The 26,306-nt window shown below is 39.6% G+C and overlaps 2 non-coding genes across 2 annotated transcripts; one reads left to right on the top strand and one right to left on the bottom strand.

Moving 5' to 3' along the window:
• On the top strand, positions 1-108 carry LOC130963884 (small nucleolar RNA R71). The gene has a single exon (XR_009080001.1). It is a non-coding gene; the product is annotated as a small nucleolar RNA R71 (small nucleolar RNA).
• Positions 109-12,106: 11,998 nt separating this feature from the next.
• On the bottom strand, positions 12,107-12,214 carry LOC130965047 (small nucleolar RNA R71). The gene has a single exon (XR_009081105.1). It is a non-coding gene; the product is annotated as a small nucleolar RNA R71 (small nucleolar RNA).
• Between the last annotated feature and the right edge of the window lie 14,092 nt (positions 12,215-26,306).

The following is a 26,306-nucleotide window of genomic DNA, read 5'->3' as shown; positions in this document are numbered from 1 at the left end:
AAGCATGTCTGAGGGACATTTTCTGATTAATTGTTTGTATCTTTCCCAAGCTTCATAGAGGGATTCTCCATCCTTCTGTCTGAAGGTTTGGACTTCCACTCTAAGCTTACTCCATTTTTGCGGTGGAAAGAACTTTGCCAAGAAGGCATTGACTAGCTTTTCCCAAGAGTCCAGGCTATCTTTAGGTTGTGAGTCCAACCATATTCTAGCTCTGTCTCTTACAGCAAAAGGGAATAGCATCAGTCTGTAGACCTCAGGGTCAACCCTATTAGTCTTGACTGTGTCACAGATTTGCAAGAACTCAGCTAAAAACTGATGAGGATCTTCCATTGGAAGTCCATGGAATTTGCAATTCTGTTGCATTAGAGAAACTAATTGAGGCTTAAGCTCAAAGTTGTTTGCTCCAATGGCAGGGATAGAGATGCTTCTCCCATAGAAGTCGGGAGTAGGTGCAGTAAAGTCACCCAGCACCTTCCTTGCATTGTTGGCATTGTTGTTGTTTTCGGCTGCCATGGGTTCTTCTTCCTTGAAGAATTCGGTTAGGTCCTCAACAGAGAGTTGAGCCTTAGCTTCTCTTAGCTTTCGCTTCAAGGTCCTTTCAGGTTCAGGGTCAGCTTCAACAAGAATGCCTTTGTCTTTGCTCTTGCTCATATGAAAGAGAAGAGAACAAGAAGATGTGGAATCCTCTATGTCACAGTATAGAGATTCCTTGAGGTGTCAAAGGAAAAGAAAAATAGAAGAAAGAAGATAGAAGAATTCGAACTTAATTAGATAGAGTTCGAATTTGTGCATTAAGAAGGAGTAGTACTCCATAAATAGAAGGATGTGAGAAGGAGGGAAGAGAATTTTCGAAAATTAATTAGAAAGATGTCAAAAACATTTTAAAAAATGATTGATAATTTTCGAAAATTGAAAGTGGAAAAGAATTCAAGTGATTTTTGAAAAAGATTTTGAAATTAGAAATCAAAAAGATTTGATTGAAAACTTATTTTGAAAAAGATGTGATTAAAAAGATATGATTGAAAAAATTTGATTTGAAAACAATTTTAAAAGATATGTTTTGAAAACAATTTTTTTTTTTAACAAAGATTTGATTTTGAAAATTAGTGACTTGCCTAACAAGAAAAGATATGATTCAAACATTAAACCTTTCTCAACAGAAAAGGCAACAAATTTGAGATGTTCAATCAAATCATTAATTGTTAGTAAGTATCTTTGAAAAAGGAAAGAAATTGAATTTGAAAACATTTGATTGAAAAGATATGATTTGAAAAAGATTTGATTTTGAAAAACTTTGAAAACTTGAAAAAAAATTGATTTGAAAAAAACAAAATCTTCCCCCTTTGCCATCCTGGCATTAAACGCCCAGAATGGTATCCATTCTGGCGTTTAACGCCCAAAATGCACCCTTTTTGGGCGTTAAACGCCCAACCAGGTACCCTGGCTGGCGTTTAAACGCCAGTCTGTCCTTCTTCACTGGGCGTTTTGAACGCCCAGCTTTTTCTGTATAATTCCTCTGCAGCATGTTCAGAATCTTCAATTCTTTGTATTATTGACTTGAAAAGACACAACTTAAAAAATATTTTTGGATTTTTAATAATCAAAATGCAACAAGAATCAAATAACAATGCATGCAAGACACCAAACTTAGCAGTTTGTATACTACTGACACTATATGAGACACATAAACACTCAAGTCAAAAGAATTCAAAGATCAGAGTAAGAAATCATCAAGAATTATTTGAAGATCCTTAAGACATATGAATGAATGCATGCAATTGACACCAAACTTAAGATGACACACTAAACTCAAACAAGAAATTTTTGGATTTTATGATTTTTTTGAATTTTTTGTGTTTTTCGAAAATTAAGTGGAAAAAGATATCAAAATTCTTAATGAGCATTCCAGGAATCAGTGCAATGCTAGTCTAAGACTCCGGTCCAGGAATTAGACATGGCTTCACAGCCAGCCAAGCTTTCAAAGAAAGCTTCGGTCCAAAACACTAGACATGGCCAAAGGCCAGCCAAGCCTTAGCAGATCACTGCTCCAAAAGCAAGATTGATAAAAATCAACAAGCTTCTGTGATGATAAGTTGAAACCTCGGTCCAATAAGATTAGACATGGCTTCTCAGCCAGCCAGACTTCAACAAATCATCATGAAACTCTAGAATTCATCTTCAAGAATTTCAAAAAAAAAATACCTAATCTAAGCAACAAGATGAACCGTCAGTTGTCCATACACGAACAATCCCCGGCAACGGCGCCAAAAAACTTGGTGCACGAAATTGTGATCACTACAACTTCGCACAACTAACCAGCAAGTGCACTGGGTCGTCCAAGTAATACCTTACGCGAGTAAGGGTCGATCCCACGGAGATTGTTGGTATGAAGCAAGCTATGGTCACCTTGTAAATCTCAGTCAGGCAGACTCAAATGGGTATGGTGATGAACGAATAAAACATAAAGATAAAGATAGAGGTACTTATGTAATTCATTGGTAGGAACTTCAGATAAGCGTATGAAGATGCTTTCCCTTCCGTCTCTCTACTTTCCTACAGTCTTCATCCAATCCTTCTTACTCCTTTCCATGGCAAGCTTATGCAAGGGTCTCACCGTTGTCAGTGGCTACCTCCCATCCTCTCATTGGAAATGTTCAACGCACCCTGTCACGGCACGGCTATCCATCTGTCGGTTCTCAATCAGGCCGGAATAGAATCCATTGATTCTTTTGCGTCTGTCACTAACGCCCCGCCTTCAGGAGTTTGAAGCACGTCACAGTCATTCAATCATTGAATCCTACTCAGAATACCACAGACAAGGTTAGACCTTCCGGATTCTCTTGAATGCCGCCATCAGTTCTCGCCTATACCACGAAGACTCTGATCTCACGGAATGGCTGGCTCGTTTGTCAGGCGAGCACTCGGTTGTCAGGCGATCAACCATGCATCGTGTTATCAGGAATCCAAGAGATATTCACTAGAGCTTTGATTGCTTGTAGAACAAGAGTGGTTGTCAGTCACCTTGTTCATGAGTGAGAATGATGATGAGTGTCACGGATCATCACATTCATCAAGTTGAAGAACAAGTGATATCTTGGACAAAGAACAAGCGGAATTGAATAGAAGAACAATAGTAATTGCATTAATACTCGAGGTACAGCAGAGCTCCACACCTTAATCTATGGTGTGTAGAAACTCCACCGTTGAAAATACATAAGAACAAGGTCTAGGCATGGCCGAATGGCCAGCCTCCCAATGATCTAAGATAGCATAAAACACGAAGGTAGCTACCAAGATATCAAATACAATAGTAAAAGGTCCTACTTATAGAAAACTAGTAGCCTAAGGTGTACAAAAGATGAGTAAATGACATAAAAATCCACTTCCGGGCCCACTTGGTGTGTGCTTGGGCTGAGCAAATGAAGCATTTTCGTGTAGAGACTCTCCTTGGAGTTAAACGCCAGCTTTTATGCCAGTTTGGGCGTTTAACTCTCATTTAGGTGCCAGTTCCGGCGTTTAACGCTGGAATTTCTTGAGGTGACTTTGAACGCCGGTTTGGGCCATCAAATCTTGGGCAAAGTATGGACTATCATATATTGCTGGAAAGCCCAGGATGTCTACTTTCCAACGCCGTTGAGAGCGCGCCAATTGGGCTTCTGTAGCTCCAGAAAATCCACTTCGAGTGCAGGGAGGTCAGAATCCAACAGCATCTGCAGTCCTTTTGAGTCTCTGGATCAGATTTTTGCTCAGATCCCTCAATTTCAGCCAAAAAATACCTGAAATCATAGAAAAACACACAAACTCATAGTAAAGTCCAGAAAAGTGAATTTTAACTAAAAACTAATAAAAATATACTAAAAACTAACTAGATCATACCAAAAACATACTAAAAACAATGCCAAAAAGCGTACAAATTATCCGCTCATCAAAATCATCAGTCGGTTCTCGATCATGCCGGAATAGAATCCATTGATTCTTTTGCGTTTGTCATCACGCCCAACAATCGCGAGTTTGAAACTCATCATAGTCATTCAATCCTTGAATCCTACTCAGAATACCACAGACAAGGTTTAGACTTTTTGGATTCTCATGAATGCCGCCATTAATTCTAGCTTATACCACGAAGATTCTGATTAAGGAATACAAGAGATATGCTCCCGGTCTAAGGTAGAACGGAAGTGGTTGTCAGTCACGCGTTCATAGGTGAGAATGATGATGAGTGTCATGGATCATCACATTCATGATGTTAAAGTGCAACGAATATCTTAGAACAGGAATAAACTGAATTGAATAGAAAATAATAGTAATTGCATTAAAACTTGAGGTACAGCAGAGCTCCACACCCTTAATCTATGGTGTGTAGAAACTCCACCTTTGAAAATTAAGTGACGAAGGTCCAGGCATGGCCGAATGGCCAGCCCCCAAAAACATGATCAATAGTCTCCTAAGATGAATAATAGAATAAAACTAAGATCAAAGATGTCTAATTCAATAGTAAAATGTCCTATTTATACTAGACTAGCTACTAGGGTTTACAGAATTAAGTAAGTGATGCAGAAATCCACTTTCGGGGCCCACTTGGTGTGTGCTTGGGCTGAGCTTGAGCTTTTCACGTGCAGAGGCTTCTTTTGGAGTTGAACGCCAAGTTGTAACATGTTTCTGGCGTTCAACTCTGGTTCGTGACGTATTTCTGGCGTTTGACTCCAGAATGCAGCATGGAACTGGCGTTGAGCGCCAGTTTACGTCATCTAATCTCGAATAAAGTATGGACTATTATATATTGCTGGAAAGCTTTGGATATCTACTTTCCAACACCATTGAGAGCGCACCATTTGGAGTTCTGTAACTCCAGAAAATCCATTTCGAGTGTAGGGAGGTCAGAATCCAACAGCATCAGCAGTCCTGTGTCAGCCTTCTTATCAGAGTTTTGCTCAGGTCCCTCAATTTCAGCCAGAAAGTACCTGAAATCATAGAAAAACACACAAACTCATAGAAAAGTCCAGAAATGTGAATTTAGCATAAAAACTAATGAAAAATATCCCTAAAAGTGGCTTGATCCTACTAAAAACTATCTAGAAACAATGCCAAAAAGCGTATAAATTATCCGCTCATCAGTAGCGCTCACTTTGGAAATGAGCGCCATTCCATATGTGCTGCTGAGTGTTCTTGGGCCTTAAAAATGCCTATCACTTGTACTTCAATTTCATTCCAAATATAGATTGTTATATATCGTTGGAAAGCTCTGAATCTCAGATTTCCAACGCAACTAGAAGCACATCAATGGGATATTTGTAGCTCAAGTTATGGTCCTTTGAAGAAGGCATGGTCGTGCTGTCAGGGGTCGTTGGTGCTTATTTAGTGAGCACTATGTTGGCTTAGTGAGCGCTGTTTGGAGGCCAAGATTAGCACCAGCTTCTGAGGCCCAAACTTAATGTTCACCCCATACTATTAGATATCATTGGAAAGCTCTGGATGGCTACTTTCCAATGCCACTAGAATCACCTCATTTGGAGAATTGTAGCTTGAGTTATACATGTTGGAGTGTAAGGAGGTCAGGGTTGCAAATCCTCTTTGCTCCTCCTTTAGTCTGTTTCCAACTCTTTTGCCACCGTGGGAGTGCGATTCTTCTTTTAGTGCTTTTATTGCTTCTTTTTCCACTTATTTCCTACAAAGTTTATAAAATCAAAAGATCAAAGAAATGTACCATTTAAGCACAAAAGCATTCAATATTTAAGCACTAATTGTCAACTTCTTGTATGAAAAAGCATAGAAAAACATGACATGATGACATGTCATTAAGCACGCGTACGCGTCCCTGAAGCTTAACGATCCACGCGCATGCGTCAAGCATGCGTGCGCATCCATGAGGATCTGGCTTAGCCATGAAAAAGCATCGGCTTCTGGCTTTGGCTTCCTCGTGCCGATCATAGTAGTGCACCAGGCACGCATACGCGTCGCTGCTCAAACTCCAAAGCTCCATTTTTCCATGCTTTTTCCTTTTATGCATGCTTCCTCCCTCTCTTCTAAGTCATCCTTGCCCTATAACTTCTAAAATTACTTAACAAACGGATCACGGCAACGAATGGTAATAGAAGAGGATTAAAATATATCTAATTTAAATGTAAAAGACGCATGTTTTCATCTATGAAGTAGAATTGGGAAAGGAACACAAAATCATGCATTTCTATATGAATTGGTGTAAACGATAATTTATAAAACCCTCAAAATCTATACAAGATAAAACCTAAAAACGGAGTTTATCAACCTCCCCACACTTAGACTATAGCATGTCCTCATGCTAAAGGAAAGCAAAAGATCAAAGGATCACAAGAGAATGAGATTCATGAGATGCAATCTACCTATATGAGTGCAACTAAGATGTATGCTACTATTTACATGGTCACAAGCAAATCAATCTTCCAAGAACATATATAAGTATGTAGGGCAAAATGATAAACACTACAACAACTCTACCAATCCCAATCATCAAAGTGAAATGCGCATAACTTGCATGAAGAACGCTCGTGAGAGCCGAGAACAAGGAATTGGTCTTCAAACCCTCATCGGAAGTGTTTGCACTCTATTCGCTCGGTGTGTAGGGTTGATCACTCAATTCTCCTATATTTCATGCGTTTCCAAAATTTGTTCTTCCTTTAACAATCAACAATTATTCTACACATGCATACATATATCATAAGGTCTTTTCTTAGGTTGTAATGGGGCTATGGTCAAGGTAGGGTTATATATTTGGCCAATACACCTTTTATGTCAATTTTGCTGGGTCATGCGTGCGCGTCATTGATGCGTACGCGTGAAGTGCCAAAATTCCAAGTGACGTGTACGCGTGGAGTACGCGTACGCGTGATGATGCTTGTGCGATTGGCACACTTTATGCACTGCTCCCACGCAACTTTCTGCCACTTTTTTTTAAATGCAATTATACAGATGTAAATGCAGACTGTATGCAGTAATAATGAGAAGAGTCACTAGAATAAAACTAAGATGAAAGAAAAGAACGATCATACCATGGTGGGTTGTCTTCCACCTAGCACTTTTAGTTATTGTCCTTAAGTTGGACATTGGATGAGCTCCCTATCCTGGTGGCTTATGCTTGAACTTTTCTAGGAATCCCCACCAGTGTTTGTAATTTCAGTAAGCTTCGAAATCCCAAATTAGGCGCATACATCTGTCAAGCAATGTAAAGCAAGTGACCAGGCCCCAAGAGTATTGATTGTTGGAATGAATTCTGGAGTCCCAAATCTTGCTGTTGCACCTGTCTTTGTGTTGATCATCATTGTCCCAACCGGGTGGCAAGAAATCTGAATTCTCACTGAAGCGGCCTAACAACTTCCTAGACCCATTCAATCGAGCTCTACACCAACCTTCGTATTTCAACTTGGATCATACAACCATATTGAACCTTGCATGATAACTCTTACCACTAACCATCTTCCTCTTACTCTTAATGCCACAAAGAGCTCTAAGTTGACCATCCGTCTCCAGTAGCCCATATTCAAGTGGGAAAGTAAAGGTTAAGGATAGGAATTTTACCCACTTGAATGTTGTATTGGATGGTGATGAGTTTGGGGGAGGTGTTTCTGACGATCTTGCAAGCTCCACTCCCTTGTGCTCTTCCTTGACAACATCCACCTCTTTGCAAGCTTCTTCAATTTCAACCTCTTCCACTTGGTAGCTTCCTTCCAATTCAATCTCTTCTTCATTGCTTACCAAGGGAATAGGAGGTTGTGCTTCTTCTTCTTCTTGAATCTCCATCTCTTGATCAACCTCTTCCAAATATTCAACCATGATATGTCTTGGAGGTTGCACACCCTCCTCAACATCAACATCAAACATCTCAGAAGGAGGCTCTATGACTTGACTTTTCCATGGAGGTTTCGCATCTCCTAAGTCTTCAACCACTTCTTCATCTTCAATAATTACTGCTTCGTCCAGTTGTTTCAATATAAAATCGTACTCCTCTTTGATGATTTCCTTTCCATGACAACTCCCTTCAACTGCTCCTTCATCTTCAAGGGTCTCTCCTACCTCCACATTTTGGGCCTCATCTAGCTTCTCTTGAAATATGGCTGCGTGAAGCCGATCCATTGCTTCCCTAAGATGATCCCTTCTCTCTTGTTCCATGTCAGTAGCATAACTGGGATCGTGTTGCTCTTGGATTGATGGATGTGGGTGCTCTTCCATGGCGGATGGTGATGGGATGGAGAGATCATTATCTGGTTGAAAAGAAAGTGCACTAGAGATTGAGGTTTAATTATTGAGGGTAGTTAAGGATCTAATCCGGGAGGCGAGAGCTTGTATAGCAGAGTCCAGACCGTTTATGGTAGAGTTAAGCGTATTCTCTATGGATGTTTGCCCTTGGTGAATAACATTGAGGATGTTGTTATCCAGTGGAGGTTGGGGTGGGTAGGATGGTTCATTAGTTTGGAGAAAGGGTTCATAATAGGAAGGTGGTTCTTTGATGAACGGATAATTTGTACGCTTTTTGGCATTGTTTTTAGTATGTTTTTAGTATGATCTAGTTAGTTTTTAGTATATTTTTATTAGTTTTTAGTTAAAATTTACTTTTCTGGACTTTACTATGAGTTTGTGTGTTTTTCTGTGATTTCAGGTATTTTCTGGCTGAAATTGAGGGACCTGAGCAAAAATCTGATTCAGAGACTGAAAAGGACTGCAGATGCTGTTGGATTCTGACCTCCCTGCACTCGAAGTGGATTTTCTGGATCTACAGAAGCCCAATTGGCGCGCTCTCAACGGCGTTGGAAAGTAGACATTCTGAGCTTTCCAGCAATATATGATAGTCCATACTTTGCTCAAGATTTGATGGCCCAAACCGGCGTTCAAAGTCACCCTCAGAATTCCCAGCGTTAAACGCCGGAACTGGCACCAAAATGGGAGTTAAACGCCCAAACTGGCACAAAAGCTGGCGTTTAACTCCAAGAAGAGTCTCTACACGAAAATGCTTCATTGCTCAGCCCAAGCACACACCAAGTGGGCCTGGAAGTGGATTTTTATGTCTTTTACTCATCTCTGTACACCCTAGGCTACTAGTTCTCTATATATAGGACCTTTTACTATTGTATTTGAGAGCTTTTGATCATGTTTTTATGATTGAACTCACTTTGGGAGGCTGGCCATTCGGCCATGCCTAGACCTTGTTCTTATGTATTTTCAACGGTGGAGTTTCTACACACCATAGATTAAGGTGTGGAGCTCTGCTGTACCTCGAGTATTAATGCAATTACTATTGTTCTTCTATTCAATTCCGCTTGTTCTTTGTCCAAGATATCACTTGTTCTTCAACTTGATGAATGTGATGATCCGTGACACTCATCATCATTCTCACCTATGAACGTGTGACTGACAACCACCTCCGTTCTACCTTAGATTGGGTGAATATCTCTTGGATTCCTGATACACGATGCATGGTTGATCGCCTGACAACCGAGTGCTCGCCTGACAAACGAGCCAGCCATTCTGTGAGATCAGAGTCTTCGTGGTATAGGCAAGAACTGATGGCGGCATTCAAGAGAATCCGGAAGGTCTAACCTTGTCTGTGGTATTCTGAGTAGGATTCAATGATTGAATGACTGTGACGTGCTTCAAACTCCTGAAGGCGGGGCGTTAGTGACAGACGCAAAAGAATCAATGGATTCTATTCCGGCCTGATCGAGAACCGACAGATGGATAGCCGTGCCGTGACAGGGTGCGTTGAACATTTCCACTGAGAGGATGGGAGGTAGCCACTGACAACGGTGAAACCCTTGCATAAGCTTGCCATGGAAAGGAGTAAGAAGGATTGGATGAAGACAGTGGGAAAGCAGAGAGACGGAAGGGAAGGCATCTTCATACGCTTATCTAAAGCTCTCACCAATGATATACATAAGTATCTCTATCTTTATCTTTATGCTTCATTCATCATCTATACCCATTTGAGTCTGCCTGACTAAGATTTACAAGGTGACCATAGCTTGCTTCATACCAACAATCTCCGTGGGATCGACCCTTACTCGCGTAAGGTTTATTACATGGATGACCCAGTGCACTTGCTGGTTAGTTGTGCGAAGTTGTAGTGATCACGATTTCGCACACCAAGTTTTTGGCGCCGTTGCCGGGGATTGTTTTGTGTATGGACAACTGACGGTTCATCTTGTTGCTTAGATTAGGTATTTTTCTTCAGAGTTCTTAAGAATGAATTCTAGAGTTTCATGATGATCTGTTAAAATCTGGCTGGCTGAGAAGTCATGTCTAATCTTATTGGATCGAGTTTTCAACTGATCATCACAATAGCTTGTTGATTTCTATCAATCTTGCTATTGGAGCAATGATCTGCTAAGGCTTGGCTGGCCATTGGCCATGTCTAGTGTTTTGGACCGAAGCTTTCTTTGAAAGCTTGGCTGGCTGTGAAGCCATGTCTAATTCCTGGACCGGAGTCTTAGACTAGCATTGCAATGATTCCTGGAATCCAAATTAAGAATTCTGAAACCTTTATTTTCCATTTTCATATAATATTCGAAAAAAGCACAAAAAAAAATTTACAAAATCATAAAAACCAAAAATATTTTATGTTTCTTGTTTGAGTCCAGTGTCTAAATTTAAGTTTGGTGTCTTGCATACATTGTTTATGTGATCTTGGTTCTATTTTCAGGTCAATAGTACAGGGAACTGAAGATTCAAAACATGCAGCAGAGGAATTACACAGAAAAAGCTGGGCGTTCAAAACGCCCAGTGAAGAAGGACAGACTGGCGTTTAAACGCCAGCCAGGGTGCCTGGTTGGGCGTTTAACGCCCAAAAAGGTAGTGCACTGGGCGTTAAACGCCAGAATGTGCACCATTCTGGGCGTTTAACGCCAGGATGGCACAAGAGGGAAGATTTTGTTTTCAAATCAATTTTTTTTCAAGTTTTCAAAGTTTTTCAAAATCAAATCTTTTTCAAATCAAATCTTTTCAATCAAATCTTTTTCAAAATCAATTTCTTTCCTTTTTCAAAGATACTTACTAACAATTAATGATTTGATTGAATATTTCAAGTTTGTTGCCTTTTCTGTTGAGAAAGGTTTAATGTTTGAATCATATCTTTTCTTGTTAGGCAAGTCATTAATTTTTAAAATCAAATCTTTTTAAAATTGTTTTTCAAATCATATCTTCTCAATCACATCTTTTTAAAACGATAACTTTTCAATCATATCTTTTTAATCACATCTTTTTCAAAATAGTTTCCAATCAAATCTTTTTAATTTCTAATTTCAAATTCTTTTTCAAAAATCACTTGATTTCTTTCCCACCCTTGGTTTTCGAAAATCAATTAAAGTTTTTCAAAATGTTTTTAAAATCTTTTCAATTGAATTTTCGAAATTTCTTCCCCTCTTCTCACATCCTTCTATTTATGGAGTACCACTCTTCCTCAATGCACAATTCGAACTCTATCTGATTAAGTTCGAATTCTCTACTTCTTCCTTCTAATTTTCTATTCTTCTGACACCTCAAGGAATCTCTATACTGGGACATAGAGGATTCCATATTTTCTTGTTCTCTTCTCCTTCATATGAGCAGGAACAAAGACAAAGGCATTCTTGTTGAAGCTGACCCTGAACCTGAAAGGACCTTGAAGCGAAAGCTAAGAGAAGCTAAGGCACAACTCTCTGTAGAGAACCTAACCGAATTCTTCAAAGAAGGAGAACCCATGGCAGCCGAAAACAACAACAATGCCAACAATGCAAGGAAGGTGCTGGGTGACTTTACTGCACTTACTCCCGACTTCTATGGGAGAAGCATCTCTATCCCTGCCATTGGAGCAAACAACTTTGAGCTTAAGCCTCAATTAGTTTCTCTAATGCAACAGAATTGCAAGTTCCATGGACTTCCATTGGAAGATCCTCATCAGTTCTTAGCTGAATTCTTGCAAACCTGTGACACTGTCAAGACTAATGGGGTTGACCCTGAGGTCTACAGACTAATGCTATTCCCTTTTGCTGTAAGAGACAGAGCTAGAACATGGTTGGACTCACAACCTAAAGAAAGCCTGGACTCATGGGAAAAGCTAGTCAATGCCTTCTTGGCAAAGTTCTTTCCACCTCAAAAATTGAGTAAGCTTAGAGTGAAAGTCCAAACCTTCAGACAGAAGGATGGAGAATCCCTCTATGAAGCTTGGGAAAGATACAAACAATTGATCAGAAAATGTCCTTCTGACATGCTTTCTGAATGAAGCATCATAGGTATTTTCTATGATGGTCTCTCTGAACTATCCAAGATGTCTTTGGATAGCTCTGCTGGAGGATCTCTTCATCTGAAGAAGACGCCTACAGAGGCTCAAGAGCTAATTGAAATGGTTGCAAAAAACCAATTCATGTACACTTCTGAAAGGAATCCTGTGAACAATGGGACTAATCAGAAGAAAGGAGTTCTTGAGATTGACACTCTGAATGCCATATTAGCTCAGAATAAGATATTGACTCAACAAGTCAATTTGATTTCTCAAAGTCTGTCTGGAATGCAAAATGCACCAAGCAGTACTAAGGATGCTTCATCTGAAGAAGAAGCTTATGATCCTGAGAACCCTTCAATGGAAGAGGTGAATTACCTAGGAGAACCCTATGGAAACACCTATAATTCTTCATGGAGAAATCACCCAAATTTCTCATGGAAGGATCAACAGAGACCTCAACATGGTTTCAACAACAATAATGGTGGAAGAAACATGTTTAGCAATGGCAAGCCTTTTCCATCATCTTCTCAGCAACAGACAGAGAATTCTAAGCAGAATACCTCTGACTTAGCAACCATGGTCTCTGATCTAATCAAAACCACCCAAAGTTTCATGACTGCAACAAGGTCCTCCATTAGGAATTTGGAGGCACAAGTGGGACAGCTGAGCAAGAAAGTTACTGAACTCCCTCCAAGTACTCTTCCAAGCAACACAGAAGAAAATCCAAAAGGAGAGTGCAAGGCCATAAACATGGCCGAATTTGGAGAGGAAGGAGAGGAAGTGAACGCCACTGAGGAAGACCTCAATGGGCGTGCACTGACCTCCACTGAGTTCCCCAATGAGGAACCATGGGAATCTGAGGCTCAAAATGAGACCATAGAGATTCCATTAGACTTACTTCTGCCTTTCATGAGCTCTGATGAGTATTCTTCCTCTGAAGAGGATGAGTATGTCACTGAAGAGAAAGTTGCTAAATACCTTGGAGCAATCATGAAGCTAAATGACAAGTTATTTGGAAATGAGACTTGGGAGGATGAACCCCCTTTGCTCACCAAAGAACTGGATGACTTGTCTAGGCAGAAATTACCTCAAAAGAGACAAGATCCTGGGAAGTTTTCCATACCTTGTACCATAGGCACCATGACCTTCAAGAAGGCCCTGTGTGACTTAGGATCAAGTGTAAACCTCATGCCTCTCTCTGTAATGGAGAAGCTAGGGATCTTTGGGGTACAAGCTGCAAGAATCTCACTAGAGATGGCAGACAACTCAAGGAAACAAGCTTATGGACTTGTAGAGGATGTTCTGGTAAGAGTTGAAGACCATTACATCCCTACTGATTTCATAGTCCTAGAGACTGGGAAATGCATGGATGAATCCATCATCCTTGGCAGACCCTTCCTAGCCACAGCAAAGGCTGTGATTGATGTTGATAGAGGCGAACTGATCATTCAAGTGAATGAAGAATCCTTTGTGTTTAAGGCTCAAGGACATCCCTCTGTCACCATGGAGAAGAAGCATGAAGAGCTTCTCTCAAATCAGAGTCAAGCAGAGCCCCCACAGTCAAACTCTAAGTTTGGTGTTGGGAGGCCACAACCAAACTCTATGTTTGGTGTTGAACCCCCACATTCAAACTCTAAGTTTGGTGTTGGGAGGTTCCAACATTGCTCTGAGTATCTGTGAGGCTCCATGAGAGCCCTCTGTCAAGCTACTGACATTAAAGAAGCGCTTGTTGGGAGGCAACCCAATGTTATATTTTATCTATTTTCTTTTGTTATTTTATTTTATTTTGTAGGTTGATGATCATGAGAAGTCACAAAATCAATTGAAAAAGCAAAAACAGAATGAAAAACAGGAAGAAAGACAACACACCCTAGAGGAAGAACCTACTGGCGTTTAAACGCCAGTAAGGTTAGCAGGTGGGCGTTTAACGCCCAGTCTGGCACCATTCTGGGCGTTTAACGCCAGAAAGGGGCACCAGACTGGCGTTAAACGCTAGGAAAGGGCAAGAACCTGGCGTTAAACGCCAGAAAGGGGCACCAGCCCGGCGTTTAACGCCAGAATTGGCTCAAAACGTGATTTTTCATGCCATTTGGTGCAGGGATGGCTTTTCCTTGACACCTCAGGATTTGTGGACCCCACAGGATCCCCACCAACCCCACCCATAATGGCCGAACCCTACCCCTCCCTTCACCCCTATATAAACCCATCTTCACTCCTTCATTTTCTCACACCCTAAACACTACTTCTTCCCCTTTTGGCCGAACCACAAAGCCATCTCCCTCTCCTCCATTTCTTCTTCTTCTACTCTCTTCTTTCTTCTTTTGCTCGAGGACGAGCAAACCTTTTAAGTTTGGTGTGGTAAAAGCATTGCTTTTTGTTTTTCCATAACCATTTATGGCATCCAAGGCCGGAGAAACCTCTAAAAAGAGGAAAGGGAAGGCAAAAGCTTTCACCTCTGAGTCATGGGAGATGGAGAGATTCATCTCAAGGGTGCATCAAGACCACTTCTATAAAGTTGTGGCCATGAAGAAGGGTCAACTTTGATCAAAGGTTGGACCAAGTCCTCATAGACATTTGTGAAGAGGGCGTTCAATGAAAGAGAGATTCAAGAGGGAAGCCGGTTCAACTGAGAAGGCATGACCTCAAGCCCATCACTAAGAAAAGGATGGAGCAAACAAGAAGACCCCACTCATCATGAAATCCCTGAGATACCTCAAGGGATGCACTTTCCTCCACAAAACTATTGGGAGCAAATTAACACCTCCCTAGGAGAATTGAGTTCCAACATGGGACAACTAAGGGTGTAGCACCAAGAACATTCCATCCTCCTGCATGAAATTAGAGAAGATCAAAGAATCATGAGAGAGGAGCAACAAAGACAAGGAAGAGACATTGAGGAGCTCAAGCACTCCATAAGACCTTTAAGAGGAAGAACAAGCCGCCATCATTGAGGTGGACCCGTTCTTTAATCTCCTTGTTCTTTATTTTCTTTTTTTTCGAATTTTAGTGGTTATGTTATCTATGTTTGTGTCTTATGATCATTAGTGTATTAGTGTCTATGCCTTAAAGTTATGAATGTCCTATGAATCCATCACCTTTCTTAAATAAACAATGTTCTTAATTGAAAAAGATAAGAATTGCATGATTTTTGAATTTTATAACAGTTTAATTATTTTGATGTGGTGGCAACACTTTTGTTCTCTGAATGTATGCTTAAACAGTGCATATGTCTTTTGAATTTGTGGTTCATGAATGTTGGCTCTTGAAAGAATGATGAAAAAGGAGACATGTTACTGAGGATCTGAAAAATCATAAAAATGATTCTTGAAGCAAGAAAAAGCAGTGAATACAAAAAAAAAAGAGGCGAAAAAAAACGAAAAAGAAAGAGAAAAAGAAAGAAAAAAAAAGAGAAAGAAATAAAGTTGTGATCCAAGGCAAAAAGAGTGTGCTTAAGAACCCTGGACACCTCTAGTTGGGGACTCTAGCAAAGCTGAGTCACAATCTGAAAAGGTTCACCCAATTATGTGTCTGTGGCATGTATGTATCCGGTGGTAATACTGGAAGACAGAGTGCTTTGGGCCACGACCAAGACTCAATAAGTAGCTGTGTTCAAGAATCATCATACTTAACTAGGAGAATCAATGACACTATCTGGATTCTGAGTTCCTAAAGAAGCCAATCATTCTGAATTTCAAAGGATAGAGTGAGATGCCAAAACTATTCAGAGGCAAAAAGCTAAAAGCCCCGCTCATCTAATTAATACTGATCTTCATAGATGTTTTTGGAATTCATTGCATATTCTCTTCTTTTTATCTTATTTGATCTTCAGTTGCTTGAGGACAAGCAACAATTTAAGTTTGGTGTTGTGATGAGCGGATAATTTGTACGCTTTTTGGCATTGTTTTTAGTATATTTTTAGTATGATCTAGTTAGTTTTTAGTATATTTTTATTAGTTTTTAGTTAAAATTCACTTTTCTGGACTTTACTATGAGTTTGTGTGTTTTTCTGTGATTTCAGGTATTTTCTGGCTGAAATTGAGGGACCTGAGCAAAAATCTGATTCAGAGACTGAAAAGGACTGCAGATGCTGTTGGATTCTGACCTCCCTGCACTCGAAGTGGATTTTCTGGGGCTACAGAAGCCCAATTGGCGCGCTCTCAACGGCGTTGGAAAGTAGACATCCTGGGCTTTCCAGCAATATATGATAGTCCATACTTTGCCCAAGATTTGATGGCTCAAACCGGCGTTCAAAGTCACCCTCAGAATTCCCAGCGTTAAACGCCGGAACTGGCACCAAAATGGGAGTTAAACGCCCAAACTGGCACAAAAGCTGGCCTTTAACTCCAAGAAAAGTCTCTACACGAAAATGCTTCATTGCTCAGCCCAAGCACACACCAAGTGGGCCCAGAAGTCGATTTTTATGTCTTTTACTCATCGCTGTACACCCTAGGCTACTAGTTCTCTATATATAGGACCTTTTACTATTGTATTTGAGAGCTTTTGATCATGTTTTTATGATTGAACTCACTTTGGGAGGCTGGCCATTCGGCCATGCCTAGACCTTGTTCTTACGTATTTTCAACGGTGGAGTTTCTACACACCATAGATTAAGGTGTGGAGCTCTGCTGTACCTCGAGTATTAATGCAATTACTATTGTTCTTCTATTCAATTCCGCTTGTTCTTTGTCCAAGATATCACTTGTTCTTCAACTTGATGAATGTGATGATCCGTGACACTCATCATCATTCTCACCTATGAACGTGTGACTGATAACCACCTCCGTTCTACCTTAGATTGGGTGAATATCTCTTGGATTCCTGATACACGATGCATGGTTGATCGCCTGACAACCGAGTGCTCGCCTGACAAACGAGCCATCCATTCCGTGAGATCAGAGTCTTCGTGGTATAAGCAAGAACTGATGGCGGCATTCAAGAGAATCCGGAAGGTCTAACCTTGTCTGTGGTATTCTGAGTAGGATTCAATGATTGAATGACTGTGACGTGCTTCAAACTCCTGAAGGCGGGGCGTTAGTGACAGACGCAAAAGAATCAATGGATTCTATTCCGGCCTGATCGAGAACCTACAGATGGATAGCCGTGCCGTGACAGGGTGCGTTGAACATTTTCACTAAGAGGATGGGAGGTAGCCACTGACAACGGTGAAACCCTTGCATAAGCTTGCCATGGAAAGGAGTAAGAAGGATTGGATGAAGACAGTGGGAAAGCAGAGAGACGGAAGGGAAGGCATCTTCATACGCTTATCTGAAGCTCTCACCAATGATATACATAAGTATCTCTATCTTTATCTTTATGCTTCATTCATCATCTATACCCATTTGAGTCTGCCTGACTAAGATTTACAAGGTGACCATAGCTTGCTTCATACCAACAATCTCCGTGGGATCGACCCTTACTCGCGTAAGGTTTATTACTTGGACGACCCAGTGCACTTGCTGGTTAGTTGTGCGAAGTTGTAGTGATCACGATTTCGCGCACCATTCTTCTTGGTAAGGATATGGAGATGGTGAATATTGAGGTGGTAGTTCATAGTGTGGCTCATATGGCTCTTGGTATGGTGGGTAAGGATTTGGGTCATATGAAGGTGTTTGGTGATAAGGGGCTTGTGAGTATGGTGGATCAAAATTATGTTGAGTAGGAGGTTTATAAACGTGTTGTGGTGGGTGTTGATTGTAACGAAATAGTCCACCATAACCATTGTCTTGGTATGCATCATGGAATGGTTGTTGCTTGTGGTACATTAAACGGGGTTGTTGCCAGGAGGGTTGATCAAATCCTTGTGGCTCCTTCCATCTTTGATTGTTCCAACCATGGTGCATGTTGGCATTATAGTCTCCTCTTCCCGTAAGATAGTTATAACCACGCTCGTAGCCAGAGGGGTGAGAAGTCATAGTAGAAAAGAAAAATAAAAACTAATAAAAAGAAGCAATTAAGTCCTAAAACTAACAAAAACTATCAAACAAGCAAAAAGAAAATATTTACAATAACCAATAATAAGGTGCACGTTTGCAATTCCCCGGCAACGGTGCCATTTTGACAATCGGGATTCCCTGTGCGGTCTAGAAATTGACAAATTAGTTCTCGTTGAAAGTATAGCGTCTAAACCAACAAGGAATCCCTTTCGTGCAAAAGATTTGGTTGTCACAAGTAACAAACCCCTAATAAAATTGATAACCGAAGTATTTAAACCTTGGGTCATCTCTCAAGGAATTGCAGGGAGGTGTTCTTATTATTGGTTATGCAAGGTATATTTTGGGGTTTTTAAGATAAGAAGCAAGAATAGAAAATGGCAAAAGGAATAAACTAATAACTAGAAAAGCTCTTGGCAAGGTATGAGAACTGGAAGTCCTATCCTAGCTATCCTTATCAATTGTGATGAGCATTGTCCATTGCTCCCACTTAGTTAACCCTCAACGAACGAAGGAAAGTCAAGTGGACTAATCAATTTGATTCCTAAAGTCTTAGTCAACTCCCAAGGAAAGACTAGCTTTAGTGGAATCCAAATCAATCAGCAACTTTCAATTATCAATCAACAAAGGAGTTTGATAACTCAAGTGTCACCAATTACTCAACCAAGCCGAGAACAAGAGTCCTACTCTAACATCCTTCTAAGCATTTTGTCAAGTACTTGGAGGGCATAACATAAAAACATAAAAAAGCAATAAGAGACAATAAAATCCAAACAACCAATTGTAGCATTGATGATTGGATTTTTGATGGTTTAGAATTTCACAAATGAATTCTCATCGCAAGTATAGTTCCTAAACCAAACAATAATCTTTTCATACAAAAAGTTGTTTGTCACAAAAACAAACCCCTAAAATTTATAAACCGAAGTATTGAACCTCGGGTCGTTCTCCCTAGGAATTGTAATGAAGTGTCTTGTTATTGGTTGTGAGTTATTTTGGGGTTTTTGAGATTTTAGACAAGAAATATAAATGGTAAAGAAAATAAACTAACAACTAACAAAGTTCTTGGCAAGATATGAGAACGAGAAGTCCTATCCTAGTTATCCTCCTCAATTGTGATAACAAATTGTCCATTACCCCCACTTAGTTAACCTCTAACCATGGAGAAAAGTCAAGTGGATGAATCAATTTGATTCCTCAAGTCCTAATCAACTCCTAATCAACTCCTAAAGGAAAGACTAGCTTTTGAGGCACTCAAATCAATTAGCAACTTCTAATTATCAATCAACAAAGGAATTAGATAACTCAAGAGTCACTAATTACTCAACCAAAGCCAAGAGGAACAAAATCTATTCTAAAATCCAACCAAGCATTTCATCAAACACTTGGAAGGTAAAAAAGAATAGCAAAGCAAATTGACAACAAGAATAGAATCTAACAACAATTATTGAAAGGAATTAACAACAACAATTAAAAGAAACACATTTATTATGAATTACCTTGATTGAATTGAAAGAGAGTAGAAGAAACAAAAGTAGATCTACAACAAAATACAAGAACAACATAAAAGAGATTACAACAAAAGAATGGAAAAAGAATGAATGTAACTACAAGGAATTGAGAAGTAGAAGTAGAAGAGAACATGAATTAAAATCTAGATCTAAGAACTAAACCTAATCCTAGAGAGAAGTGAGAGCTTCTCTCTCTAGAAACTACTTCTAACTACTTCTAAAACTAAACTATGACTAATGATAACTAACATGTTCATCCCTCTTCAATCCTTGGCTTAAATAGCATCAGAAATGAGTTGCATTGGGCCCACAAGGCTTTAGAATTCGCTGGCCATGTATTGCTTTAAGTGGATCATATGGCAGCAACGATGCGTGCGCGAACAGTGCGCGTGCGCATCACCATACGTGTAGCAACTGTGACAAATCTTATATCATTTTGAAGCCCCGGATGTTAGCTTTCCAACCCAACTGAAACCGCATCATTTAGATCTCTGTAGCTCAAGTTATGATCGATTAAGTGCGAAGAGGTCGGCTTGACAGCTTTTGCGATTCCTTTATATCTTCATGAGTTCTCCATTTCTACATGCTTTTCCTTCATTCCCTTTATCCAATCTTTGCCTCCTAAATCTGAAATCACTTAACAAACATATCAAGGCATCTAATGGAATCAAGGTGAATTAAATTTAGCTATTTTAAGACCTAAAAAACATGTTTTCACTCTTAAGCACAATTAAAAGAGAATATACAAAACCATGCTATTTCATTGAATAAATGTGGGTAAAAGGTGATAAAATCCCCTAAATTTAACACAAGATAAACCCTACAAATGGGTTTATCAACCTCCCCACACTTAAACCAAGCATGTCCTCATGCTTAAGCCAAGAGAGCAACAAAGGGTATCAACATTTATTCAATGTAAATTAACTAAATGCGCGATGCAATCTACCTATATGAAACTATCTAAATGAATGCAATTGCTTGGTCAAAATAAATCAATTCCCAAGAAGCATATATGCATAAGGCCTAGGACTTGCAAGTCTAATCCACAATTGAATTGAGTTATTAAATATTTTTACAAACTTGCATGAAAAGCGATATTTATGGATGGAAGCATGGAATTGAGCATCAAACCCTCACCAGATGTATTTGCACTCTGTTCGCTCAAGTGTTTGGGGTTGATTCTCTCAATTCTCTCCTAACCATGCTTTCCAAGATTTGTTTTTCTTCTAACAATCAACATTTATTCCATGCATGCATACAAGTATCATAAGGTCTTTTCTTTAGGTTGTAATGGGGCTAGGGTCAAGGTAGGATGCATATTTGGTCAAATGAGCTTGAAATTTGAATATTTGATAAGCTTAAACTTCCCACCTAACCTATGGCATCTTATACAATTAAGTTCTAACCTAACTACCCATCCTTCTCACTTTTTCACATACTCATGCATTTTCTTTTGATTATCACACATATGCATTGATTTTATTTGAACTTTACTTTGGGGCATTTTGTCCCCTTTTTATTTTTTTTCTTTTTCTTCTTTTTCTTTCTTTTTCTTCTTTTTTTTCTTTCTTTTTCTTTTTTTTCTTCCTTTTTCTTTTTCTTTTTTTTCTTTCTTTTTTTTCACATTTATTATATTTCTTTTTCTTTTGTTTTTCTCATTTTTTTTACAAGAGCATCAATGCATAAGGTTTTACATTCGATCAATACATGAGTATGTACCCAATTCGCAATATTTACAATAATAATACAAAACTACCCTTTTATTCACCCAATGTCCCACGGTTCCCAAACTTGAATGTTACATACACTAGCCTAAGCTAATCAAAGATCCACATAAGGACATTTATTGTTTTTCGCTTCAAGGCTTGTAATGTGCTAAAATAAGAACAAGTGGGTTAAGCGTAGGCTCAAATTGGCTAACAATGGATGATAAAAGGTAAGGCTATTTGGGTAAGTAAGCTAAATGACATGATGGCCTCAATCATATAAATGCATGAATACACAAAATAATGGAAATAGAGAATTAAACAAATCAAAGATTACATTCATAAAGAGAGAATAATGCACACAAGAAGGAAAAATAGGTGGTTATAAATTGTAACCACATCAATAGGCTCAAAACTCTCTTGCTTGTGTTCTTAGCTCAAAACATGCTCCACAATATATATAATTCAAGCAAGTTCTATGAAAAGTTTTCACTCAAATCAATTGGTGTGCCCTATAGATAGAAATCTTGAAAAATTTTATTATTTTGATTAAGCTTATTGTGTATATATATGCAGAATTTAAGAAAATGCAACAAAAATCCTAAAAACCTAAAAAATGAAATGCAAAAGTGTTGGGATTAGAATTTTGTCAACCAAAATCGCCGACCGGTCGGACGACCTCCCCACACTTAAAAGTTTGCACCGTCCTCGGTGCACTCAAAGATGAGCAAGGGGGTACGGCGACTCTCCGGATTGCTACCTTCAGCTGGTAGGTCAACTGGTGCTGTGTGTTCTTAGTCTTGCTTCTGTTATTGCTTGTGGTGCATTCATCATAAAAAACAAAAATATAACACCATAAGATGAGAATATATAAAAGCAAGGAAGCATACAATGTTGGAATGAGATAAATAACTAGAATTGAGTGAGTGAATTAGTGTGACATGAATGACAAATAAGCGTGTGAATTCTAAATTGGGCGCCTTTTAGAACACACATTAGCATAAAGAGCTATGTCACAAAAGAAGCATGCACTTCACTCATCCTAGTGTACTTGAGATGCTTTAGGTAGGCTTGTGAGGTAAAACAAGCATTAAAGAAGCATGAAAGCATTCAAGTCAAACATATATGGATGCATATAATCATGAACACAATGCATTAAGATAAATGCATAACATCATCCATCAAGAGATTGCCCACTCAAAGAGAGAGTTCAAATCACATGGTGGCTAGCTACAACATGCAATTCAAAAGAGTCACAAGCTCGAAGGCAATTCTCATCACTTGGTACTTTTTTTAAAAGGTAAACATGAAAAACTCAAAACCAAGTAGCAAAATATAACCTCAATCATAGAATCCAACAAAGATTATCTAAAATCGTTCATGCTAAATAAGCATTTAGGCAATAAGGGGCAGCAATGTATAGTAAACAAAGTCAATAATCCAATACTTATGATGAAAAGAGAGAAAATAAAATGAAAACTAAACTAAAACTAACTAAAATAAATGGTTATCCATGGTGTTTGGAAGTGTTGGATGAAGGGTAGGAGAAGGGAAGAAGGAAGGAGAAGGAAAGAAATGGAAAGAGGGGGAGAAAAGAAATGTAGTGAATGGAAGAAAGGGCATCCACGCGTACGCGCACATGGCGCGCGGGCGTTGATGGCTTATTTTGAGAGTGGTGCGTACACGTCATGTGCGCGTGCGCGCGAGTGGGGTTATGCCAAAGGCACAACGTTGGCGCGGCGTAGGCACAACTCTCTGGAAAATGTATGAAATGTGGAACTTCTCAATCCATGCGTACGCGCCATGTACGCATGCGCGTGGATGGTCGAAAACGCTTGATGCACGCGTACGCGTGGATGGTGCTTTGTTTTTCAAAAATTTTTGCTATGCTTTTGCACCAATCCAAGCATTCCAAACCTCCAAACAGCTACCATAACACCCTAAAACCTTATTTACCATACTAAACAACCAAATATACTCAACTAACTAAACAAAATATGAAATCAACTAAATTCTACACTATTTACAAAAGAGAAAATGAAAAGATGTTACCATGGTGGGGTGTCTCCCACCTAGCACTTTTATTTATTGTCCTTAAGTTGGACTTATAGGGAGCTCCTCATCAAGGTGGCTTGTGCTTATATTCATCTTGGAACTCCCACCAATGCTTGGTTCTCCATTGTGCCCCAAGATTTCCTATGGGTTGAGCCAAGTGTTGATGGAGTTCTTCACAAGCTTGGAGCTCCCAATGTTGATCCTCTTTTTCTAATCCGGGATCCCACACTTTATTTTCACACCCGTCTTGAAGTTGATCATCATTATTAGTCCATCCGGGTGGTAGGCATGATGAATTCTCAATATGATACCAAACTCTCCTTTTAGACCCATTCAATTGAGCACTTGCCCAACCTTTGCATCTAAGCCTTGAGGTATCAACCAAAATGAGCCTTGATTTGCAACACCATCCACTAAACATTCTTCTCTTACGCTTTATCCCATAAATCATCCTAAGTTGACCATCCGTTTCAAGAAAACCATACTCAAGTGGGGTAATAAAGCCAATAGAAATGAGTTTTACCCACTCAAGTGAAGGAATTGATGACAACCTAGGCATAGAAGCTTCCAAAGATTTTGACAAAGCGTACTCAATTCCCGTCCTTCTTTTTCTAATGACTTCCACCTCCTCACAAGATGTTTCAAATTCAATCATTTGTTCATCAATTTCATCTAAATCTTCTCCATCACTCAAATCATAAGTGGGAGGTTGAGAGAAATCTACCTCCACATCGCTCTTTTATTCATCGGGAGAATGTTCTTCAATATCAAAGGATTCTTCACCACTAGGATTTGATGCTTGATCTTCATCTCCAAGGGAGCTCAATTCTTGCTACGTCTTCATATGGGATATGCCTTGGAGGTTGTGCACATTCCTCCTCAACATCAACTTCAATCTTCTTGGAGGGGTTTTCCTCAAGTTTAGGTTCCCATGGAGGTTCCGCATCTCCTAAGTCTTCAACCACTTCTTCCTCTTCTTCAATAGTCATAGGTTCCTCCAATTGTTCTAACACAAAGTAGCATTCTTCCTTTTCCACCGGGGTTTCCAATGTCTCCCTCATGCTATGCTCTTTTTTTTCTTATCCACATGTAGCATGGGAGTTCTTTGAGTGTCCAAAAGTTGGGATGCTAGCCGGTTTACCACCTCATCCAAGGCGGTCATGAATTGTTGCACATCCCTTGTCATCTCCTCTTGTCTTTGAAGAAGAACACCAAGGGTTTCATCCATTTGAGGTTGGGGTGGATGGAAGGGTTCATTATATTGGGGAAAGGGTTCATAATAGGAAGGTGGTTCATCATAATTAGGGTGTGGTGGTTCAATATTCTCCATTTTTTCCACTTGTTGCACAACATGCTCCATGGTTGCTTGAAATTGATCCAATGCTTCCTTGAGATGATCCCTTGACTCTTGTTCCTCTTGGATATCATGAGTAGGATCATAGGGCTCTTGGATTGAAGGATATGAGTATTCTTCCATGGGAGGTTGTGGTAGAAAGTAGTATTCATCTTGTGGTTGGAAATTTTCATTTGTTGAAGGTGGTTCTTGGAAGTATTGAGGTTGGAATGGTGGTGGTTCAATATGTGGCTCACATGGCTCAAAAGGTGGTTGGTATGGTGGATAATATGGGTTATGGTCATATGGAGGTGTTTGGTGAAAAGAGGCTTGTGAGTGTGGTTGAGGTTCATGTTGAGGATATGGTTCATAGGTATATGGCGGTGGTTCTTGAAAGTCACAAGGAGATTCACCATAGCCATTTGATTGGTATGCATTATAGAATGGCTCTTCTTCATAGTGCATTGGTGGAGGTTGTTGCCATGAAGATTGATCATATGCATATGGCTCCTCCCACCTTTGGTTGTCCCATCCTTGATACACATCTTCATTATAATCCTCATTTCCTACAACATGTTGATAACCAAACTCATAGCCAATGTGAGAATTCATGATAACAAGAGGAAAATGAAAACAAAATCAAATAAGGAGCAAGAATATTAAATCCTAAAACTAGCAACAGCTACCAAAAGCAAACATACTCACTCTATTCACATATATACAATAACCAATAACATAACACCATTGCAAGTCCCCAACAACGGCGCCATTTTGATGGTTTAGAATTTCACAAATGAATTCTCGTTGCAAGTATAGTTCCTAAACTAAACAATAATCTTTTCATACAAAAAGTTGTTTGTCACTAGAATAAACCCCTAAAATTTATAAACCGAAGTATTGAACCTCGGGTCGTTCTCCCTAGGAATTGTAATGAAGTGTCTTGTTATTGGTTGTGAGTTATTTTGGGGTTTTTGAGATTTTAGACAAGAAATATAAACGGCAAAGAAAATAAACTAACAACTAACAAAGCTCTTGGCAAGATATGAGAACTAGAAGTCTGGTGCACGAAATTGCAATCACACTTTTGCAACCTCGCACAACTAACCAGCAAGTGCACTGGGTCGTCCAAGTAATACCTTACGTGAGTAAGGGTCGATCCCACGGAGATTGTCGGCTTGAAGCAAGCTATGGTTATCTTGTAAATCTTAGTCAGGATATCAGAAATTATCAGGATTGATTGTGAAAAGCAAAAGAACATGAAATAAGTACTTGTTTTGCAGTAATGGAGAATAGGTTGAGGCTTTGGAGATGCTTAGCCTTCTGAATCTCTGCTTTCCTACTGTCTTCTTCCTCAAACACGCAAGGCTCCTTCCATGGCAAGCTGTATGTAGGGTTTCACCGTTGTCAGTGGCTACCTCCCATCCTCTCAGTGGAAATGTTCAACGCACCCTGTCACGGCACGGCTATCCATCTGTCGGTTCTCGATCAGGCCGGAATAGAATCCAGTGATTCTTTTGCGTCTGTCACTAACGCCCTGCCTTCAGGAGT

Source organism: Arachis stenosperma, chromosome 2 (assembly GCF_014773155.1).
Source record: "Arachis stenosperma cultivar V10309 chromosome 2, arast.V10309.gnm1.PFL2, whole genome shotgun sequence".
Classification (NCBI taxonomy): domain Eukaryota; kingdom Viridiplantae; phylum Streptophyta; class Magnoliopsida; order Fabales; family Fabaceae; genus Arachis; species Arachis stenosperma.
Note: the sequence above shows the minus strand (reverse complement) of the source record. Positions and strands in the feature narration are given on the sequence as shown.